Source organism: Perca flavescens, chromosome 14 (assembly GCF_004354835.1).
Source record: "Perca flavescens isolate YP-PL-M2 chromosome 14, PFLA_1.0, whole genome shotgun sequence".
Lineage (NCBI taxonomy): Eukaryota > Metazoa > Chordata > Actinopteri > Perciformes > Percidae > Perca > Perca flavescens.
Genome location: NC_041344.1, coordinates 19,978,008 through 19,986,868, shown reverse-complemented (window position 1 = coordinate 19,986,868; position 8,861 = coordinate 19,978,008). Strand labels below are relative to the sequence as shown.

General features: G+C 39.8%; 1 long non-coding RNA gene across 1 annotated transcript; it reads left to right on the top strand.

Moving 5' to 3' along the window:
• The first annotated feature begins 323 nt into the window (after positions 1-323).
• Positions 324-694, top strand: LOC114568778 (uncharacterized). The gene is made up of 2 exons (XR_003694323.1): positions 324-464; positions 628-694. It is a non-coding gene; the product is annotated as an uncharacterized LOC114568778 (long non-coding RNA).
• Positions 695-8,861: the final 8,167 nt, after the last annotated feature.

The following is an 8,861-nucleotide window of genomic DNA, read 5'->3' as shown; positions in this document are numbered from 1 at the left end:
GGGTAACTTTTCCCGCTTCGGTCCCCCTACAGGTTGTCTCATTGGAACTACAGCTCCGTTAAAAGTTACATAGTGTTGCTTTAAAATACAACCACTTTTTGACAGCAGAAATAACTATGTTGTAGCTGCCAGCAGAGACAGTTGCATAATTTAAGTCTCATAAAAGGAATAGTTTTAATTTGATTAATAAATAAATAAATATATTTATTTCTCTGCATTCCTTTTATTTTGAAATATGTGTACAAGCTGACCTGTTTTTATGTAGGCTTATATAGCGGAACTATTGTTCTGAGGTTCGGTTGGTTCAGACGTTTATTCGGAGCATGCAGCACATGCCGATCCAACTGCGGCTCGTTAAGTTAATTGGTAATGTCGTTGTATTTGTAAGTTCAACGAGAGACACGAGAGAGAAGTTGCCTTGTAACCTGTGTTTTCACTCCCCTGGAGTTAACGCGGCCAATGAGGTATGCATAGTTCTTTTAATGTGTAATTATCAATGTAAAAGCATAACTGTGTGGCGTTTTATTAACAGTCAATCTAACGTTGTGTTGTTTATTATTCATGTGCTATTCTCTGTGAGAATATTCTTATTTCTGTAACTTATATGATTTCTATGTTTTTATTTAGTTCTCACGGCATGTTTGATGGCATCGACGATGACGTAATTCAACTAATAAATGCCCGTAGACAAGAACGCCTTGTGTCCGTGTCTGTTAACTGGAGGGAGCTACATGTACTCACCTTATCCTGGACACTAAGTTGAGTGAGGGCTGGTCAGTTTGGGCTCAATACCTTAAACACAGATGACAAGGTGAAATCCAAAGTTAAAAACATCAGGCAGGAATGTCAGGAACGAGGGAAATTAAAGGAATCACGTTACACATATTCAGCGATGGTTACATTACTGGAATGAACATTGTGAAGCATTTGCTCCCTCACATGAGTACAGAAAAGGAATACTGTTATCTTTATCATTTGTAAATCAATTGTAAAAACCTATCATGCTTTAGTGTTTAGGTGACTAGATGAAATGTACAACTGTCCAGTTTTTCGGTCATCTAAAGTTTTCTAAAGTGTTAGCGTCAGCAGAGAAAGTCAAAGGTCATGCAGAGAATAACACCAGTGAACTTCCATTGGTCCACTTGCTTGAACTTAAAAATGTATAGCTGTTTCTTCCTGCACATTAAAGTTGCATTATGAGCCTCCATAGAAAATATTTCACATTTTGGTCACATCAGTTTTTGTTATTACTATTGCATAAGGAAAAAGTAGGTATGCTGAAGGTATAACTGAGCTATTCAGACACCAACTATTTGTCTTTGAGGTCAACTCAAAGGCTAAGCTTGATCTACGGTTCTGTGTTGAATCTACGCCGTAGGTACGTATGTACACGTAGATCCAGACCCTGCACCATTCCCTACCCCGTAGCCTGACGTGCACCTCCCCAGAAATGTAACTAAATGACGTGGCGATGCAGACCGCAACAACTGTAGTCCAACAATTGGTCCCCTTGGCTGGGCTTGGTAGCGTTGCATTTCCCCCTACTCATTTCTGGGTTCCGCTTCTCCGTTAACAACATGAAATTAAGGAGAGGGTTAACTTTTCCACTTTGTTTCTCTGTCTCCGCCACCGGAGTCGGTACTCTCTCCGAAGCTAATCCCTGTCACTCTCTCACTTGCTCTACCACACACTCCCCACGCATACACACATACCGGCTCTGCTATTCTCTTCTCACACACCAGTGCACAAGTATAAATCCTCACACGGGCGTAGGCCAATTAGGTAAGCTACGGCGTAGGCTCTACGTAGAGTCTACACTCTATAAACCATACTATAAAACGGGTGGGGGGTGGCCTTGACCAACTGCCACTTTCCTCGTTTGAAAGCCATGATGTCTCTCTCTCTCATGGGTGGGCCAAATTCTCTGGGCGGGCAAAGCAGAGAAAGGGGAGGTAACCTTGCTCCTTAGCAGCAAGATTCCAGATCGGCCCATCTGAGCTTTCATTTTCTCAAAGGCAGAGCAGGATACCCAGGGCTCGGTTTACACTTATCACCATTTCTAGCCACTGGGGGACCATAGGCAGATTGAGGGAACTCATATTAATGTTAAAAAACCTCATGAAGTGAAATGTTCATGCCATGGGACCTGTAATATATCTATCTAAAGTCTGCTAACATTATCTGACATTAAGCTACTGGTCATACCAGACCAAGTAAGGCTGTAGCAGCAAAACACTTGAGTGTCAAATTGAACAGGGGTGGGTTTTATTGCTTATGAATTCAACTTTTTATTTGTAAGAGGACGATTGGGTTATTCATTCTTTCAAAAGTTACATAGTCTCACTTTAAAGGAAAAAAAATGAAATATGCTTTAACTGCTAAGTTGTGCCAGCAAACTCTAAAAAAGACATTTATTTCCCTCATAAAGGACCTTTCAGTCTTGCCAGCAGTACGGATCACAGTCTGCATTTGAATCTGTTCTGCCTCACATAAAAACACACCAATGTGTGTGACGTTGAGCTTTCCTATACATCCTGCATCCATGACAGGATCTATATATTCTACTAAGCCAGCAAGCTTAGCCAACCATGGTTACACAGTAAATGGCACGTAAATTTAAGAACTGTTTTCCCAGGTCCATTGTGGATTGTTTCTCAGAAGAGTAATCTGCCTGAAATGTCAGCAGGAGCTGAATGACTTTGAACAGGGGCCAGTGGAAAAATTAGTTTAGAGTGTTTCCTTTTACTGAAAAGGTACATCATCAGCTAGTCAGGGCCCAGTTAGTGAAATAGTTCTGTGTTTGTGTCAAATCTTTATTTTTACTGAGCTGAATGAGTAAAATATTGTTGGATGTAAAAACATTTGATTTAGGTAAACTAACTAAAAAGACAACCTTCTGTCACGTGAAATCAGCTAACATATAATTTACATGACATTATCTGCTTAGGACTGTACATTATTACATTCCACACAGTGACATGTCACTCATTACAAGTTTTCAGTGAGCAAAAACATGCTTACACCAAAGCTGACAACAGCATTAAAGTCTTTATCAGATCTGGCTATGGGGCTTCTTTGGGATTTACACGTCTTAAAAACAGCTGTTTATGTTTGTTGGGGGGGGTGGATATACTTTCACAGGTGCACAGTGAAAACATGCATCATGAAAATAGCTTGCTGGCATATAATGACTGGGTAATAGATGATGACGCAGCGATAAGCGGTAAACTCCCATCTGGAACGCTGAAGAGAGTGACTGCGTCCACTGATGCAGACTCTCATTATGGGCTTGGCAGGGCGGGCTGGCAGGGGAACTGATAGTTACCCTGCCTTGGATGTGAAGGCTGGCATTATCCTTGATGTGTGTGCATGTTAAGCGTGCATGTGGAGGTGGAGGGCGGGGCTGCCAGAAAACACAGGTGGCCCACATGAAATCACTGATAACAGAGCTTGAATAATCCCCTGACATTAGGAACACTTTCCCTCTATGCAGAGCACACCTTTGGGGATTTCACTGCAGGGAGACTTGTTAGTTTAATGGCACAATTAGTGTAAGACTGAACCTCCTCCACTAATGACTGCATGATGTCAAATATGTCCTGGAATAACCTAAGGTAACCTTACTGACTTTGAGAATTAAAGGGGCTCTCCACTGATTTTACACATGAAAGTCAGTTTACCCATCATGGGGAGTATGACTCAGCCAGTTAAAACAGTTGTAGAATGTCTCCTGTTGTTCTATAGGATTCTACTATTTCTCCTGAAAAAAAAAAAAAAAACTGACAAAGTCATCAGGCACAGAGGGTCTAACAAAATATGCTATTCAGTTGCATTATGGGAAATGTAGGAGCTGCTATGTGTGGAGCTGGAGCCCTCGAGGCTGAAAGTCAGGCTATCTCTGCCTCTACTGTATCGATCTTGACCACTCTTTTTCAAAATCTGTTTATGAAAGCACACTACTAAATCACTGGAGGACCCATTTAAGGTCTCTTTTAGGAAATGCAAATGTAAATGCATGTTTCTCTTGCATTTACACCAGGGGTTGTGTTTGCTGTCTGTCATACATTATAGTTGCCGTTTTAATCAGCGTTATTAGTTTTAGTGCTAACTATGCTGACAAATACATTGCGTTTCCTGTGACTGCTTCTCAATAAAAGCCACACCTTATTTTGCCAGCTGAATGCTTTTAATGTGAAGCAGCAGCTGTAGGAAATGTTGGGTTTGCATTAGCAGTAAATTAATACAACTCTGATATGGCTGATATGGAGAGTGAACAGGTTAATATTGATGACTGGATTGCATGCTGCATCGCTTTCTGTAAACCCTTATGTGTGTAAAAGCTATTTAAATCCAGTGTAGATATGGCAGACTCCACCACAAACAATGAAAACTACTATAAAGTGAGTTAATTACAGAGTGCAAATACATTAAATAGCTTTTGCTGAAAAAAGGCTGACCATAAATAGTAATAAAAATGTGTTTGTTTTATTTTAGACCAGTATATGCATGATAAGGAATAGTGGCATCACATGTTAGTTATTTCGCCAAGAGGGTCCAGCCACATTTCCCTATAGTACCTTCACTTAACTAAGTGCCATCACATGGCCCAGGACTGGATTCTTTTAAAGGTGGTCGCGGTTCACAGTAATGTCAGTGATGTAATTCTTCTGAGTAATATTTTCCTCTACATAGCTGAAAAAAAGCCATTAAGTCAGGTCTCAGACTGGAATGAATGTTTCAGGTCTGGAAAGGTTTTCAGGACTACAAGTTGTTGTTGATTCACTGAGGAACTTTTGAGAGCTTTTGCTTTCCTGCCAGAAAAGACTAAACAGAGGACAACTTTGCAGCACTGTGCTCTCCCCCCTCACAAACTCTGCTTTAATGATGGAGGTTTGCAAGTACAGGCTCAGATTTCTTAATGCAATTTCATCCAATTATGTTACCATTAAAATTACCCAAAATGATCCTGCTGAAGTGTGCTCGGGGATAATATGCTATGTTATTATAGTTATTTTAAATCACAAAATAAGCAAATAGAAATAACAACACTTTTGAAATTCATCTGAGGATTATTCTTATTTGTAAAAGCTGGGAGGAATGCATTAATGGATGTGAGAAGCAGGGAGGACTGATTACTTGTGCAGATGGTTTGGTGGATAAGATGCTCCAGATGCCTGTATGACCCACATGCAGTGACCACATTACGTTAATGATTACAGGCTAACTCGTGGAGGATTTGTGGCTCTATATGTAAGTAATTTGAGCTTCCAAGTCTGTGGCTAAAAAATCTGCAGATACATACACATGCGCATATAGCCGACACACACCCAGTTCCTTTCAATCCAGTTTGGATTCCAGTGACCTTGCTTCTGTATTTAGATACTGCTCATTACAGTGTGAGAACACAACAACCGCATAAGGACTAACTACCGTTGTCCGAGCATGTGGAATGTGTATTGTTTTTAGGAAAAGAGGAACTGTGGAAAGATTCATAATAACAATACTCACCTCTTGCTTCCACTGCCTGCCAAAGAGCTTTAAAGGCTTATGAACACATCTTGATTTAGACTTCTAGAAAAAATTAATTATGAGGGGAATTCCTTACAGTCAGTAATTTTGTAATTTTAGCCAGAGGGCGTGGAAGTCACTTCTCCTTGAAATGTTCAAACACATCCAGTCGCCTACACAGCAGCCACTGGCAACTGTGGCTGATGGGCCAAGAGAATCTGTCTTTACAAGAGTGTGTTGCCCAGAAAAAGTGCTTACAAATCACTGACCGTATTCAAAGTTGGAGCTTTAACTTCCCCCAACGGGCACTGGGACATCAATCATGCACACTGCTTTCACAATTATCCACATGAGGGGAAGTCTCTGACAGCTAAATATCAGCTTTACTGCTAAAACACCTGCCACACTGCTTTTATGAGCATTTTATGAATAAAAACATTTGGTACAAGTGTATTTTTGTATTCACTCAAGAAGACATAGATCTATAAAAAATTATGTTTGATGCATGGTTTTACCTGTAATGGTAATGGTGTACGGCAGCTTAATGCTCTTATGGTTTAATTTCTTCCTGTTTCTTAACTGCAGTAGCCTATAAGATGTTATTCATGTAACTGCCAAATAAACGCCTGCCTAATCCAATTTTAAACAAACAGTGTTAATAGAGTCAATTTAGACGCAAAAGAGTCTTGATCAATTACCTTAACTAATTTGGGAATGCGTTTCTGATCCCCATGTAACAAAGAGTCCATTGAGCTGGAGGTCAGTGTGGGCGGCCTCACTGGGCGAGTTTCACCTGTGTTATTTCTTCTAGTGACTAATTCAAAGACACACATGGCCCTGGCACTGCCAGTTCCAGGGATATGAGACATGACCTGAAAAGAAAAACAGAAAAAAGGAGGAAAATGTTCCAGAGTGAAGTAATAGCCTTGTATGCCTAAATACTGTATATTTGAAAATTGTGTCAATAGTATATTTTATACCACTTAATACTACACTACTTTTCAGTAGGAAATATCGTACTTTTTACTTTACATTTATCTTACAGCTTTAGTTACTTTTTACACGCAAAACCTATGATGAGCTCATGATGTATTGTTCAAATTAAACTACCCAACAGTATGTAGTAAGAATAAGCTCTACCTCCACAAATTATAAGAGTAAAATACATTTACTTCTTTCACCATTATTTAGATGTATTGATTATGAACTTTTTTGCACCTCCCCATGAGACTAATTCTTTACTTTGTGAAATGGTGCATTGGTCATACATCAAATTACAAATGGAACATACAGTATAAAATAGAAATACTGTAGTTGCACTATGAACATGACATTGTTTCGGTAAGAATTTAACCAAAGCACTAGAGCTAACAACTACAAGTAAAATCTACTTTGAAACTTTCTAAAAATGAATCAGACTGGCCACTGGAAATGTTACAAATTCTATTTTAGCTCTTCACACCGTCACCACACACGCTACAAGTCGACCTTGTATTTATTTTCATCTAAAGTCAATGAAGACTTCCTTCCTCCCTGGCATCAGACACTAGCCACCACCCACCAAGCTACAGCAACTGCTTTGTCTTTTCTACAATGAGCTGAAAAACTCTGGTACAGCCTAAAATGCAGTTTAGTTGCAGTTCAGTGTAGACTTGATTAGACATACAATTCCTGTGTACAGTACTTCCTATTTATCTCTCAGAACTCCTCTCTCTCTCTTACACACACACACACACACACACACACACACACACACAACCACACACACACACACAGCAGGAAGCCAATAAAAGGAACTGCCAGCTCATTGTTTTCTGGCCAATATGAAAAGAGTTCATACCTCTATTTATTTACTTTTAAAAATCCCCAAGATAAGTTTACTTTAACAATGAGGCTGATCTCTTGCTCCGTCTCAATTTTTTGTTTTACTGCAGAAAGGAAAGGTGGCAGGAAAAAGAGGCCTAATGTCTGGAGCACACTGATCCAGGTTTTAATATGGAACATACATAAGCTAAGATGTCTTGAGAATAATAAAGTGTGGCACAGAGGAACTTTCTTATGTAACCAGTAATCTGAGGTTTCAGATATACTCCTTATACAAGGGTTAAAATAAAAGTTTTTTGTAGCTTAGTGCAAAAATACTGTAATTCAAATAAACAAAACAACACATTTGTAGAGCTGAGATGAAAAATGAATGGGTGTTTGCTGTAAAGAAAAATAGCTAAATAGAAATGAATGTGAGATCATGAATCACACGCAAGTAGAGTGAAATGGAGTGAAAAGGTTTGTCATTCATGAGTGAAAGGGAAAAGACGTTAAGCCACAAAAACATTTTTGTGCAATCAGCAGCAGTTTGTCATAATACATCATACACATACCATAAACTCCTGACACAGCATCATACAGACTGTGTCCTGTCCCAAAATGTCATAGATCTGAAACTGAATGTTTTTTTGGTTCCCTAATTTGAAACTTCAGCAGCGTTATTTTGGGATACTTTTAGACACCAGATAAACATCACAGCTAAAGATAAGACTATATACTTTTCAGTTTCCCCTCTGCAGATAGATACATTCATGAGAGATTCACCATGGTGACATTATCATCACATTTCTGCCATCACTTACAGAGCTACTTCATACCTAAACAACATTATAGGTCAATTTCCAGACTCCCAAAATGACACATACAACCTTTAAATTTACTGCCAAGATGTCAAAGGCATGTCTTTACTCTGCCTGATTGGCTTACTATGACATTCTTAACCCTAACCCTAACTAATCCCACTCCCCTTGCCTAAACCTAACCAACCAAACCAACGAAGACTACCAGTACTAGCCAGTCAGAGGGAGATTAGGGCTGGTCATGCTTCCCCATGCCTTTGCCTAACTTAAACTTAGTAAAGCTTTGTTCCATTTTCCTCGGAAGTCGAAGCTTGGGATTGAGACTGACGTCACACCTGAGTTAACCGCATTTCAGTTACAAGTCTGAAAAGGTGTGATGAGTAGGGGGACTCCAGGTAAGCCATGGTTAGCAACATGTCCACAGATAGAAGATGGACAGTACTGTGTGTGCGACTGATTTAATGAGACACAAATAAAGCAGAAGTGCTAATAAACACTATATTCATACAGTTTTCACTACTGTTGATGCTCGGAGCAGCCATGTTGGATTGTGTGGCCGGGGTTGGTGATTTTCACCCGATTTTCCGAGTGGGAAACCAGACTTCAGGGGGCATTCCAGGTGACATTTCAGACTGGGAACTCGGCTTTTCCGACTTTCCAGTTCAACCGGAACACACCATTGGTCACAGTATGAAGTCACTATCTTCCAGGAACCAGTAACTTCCTGAA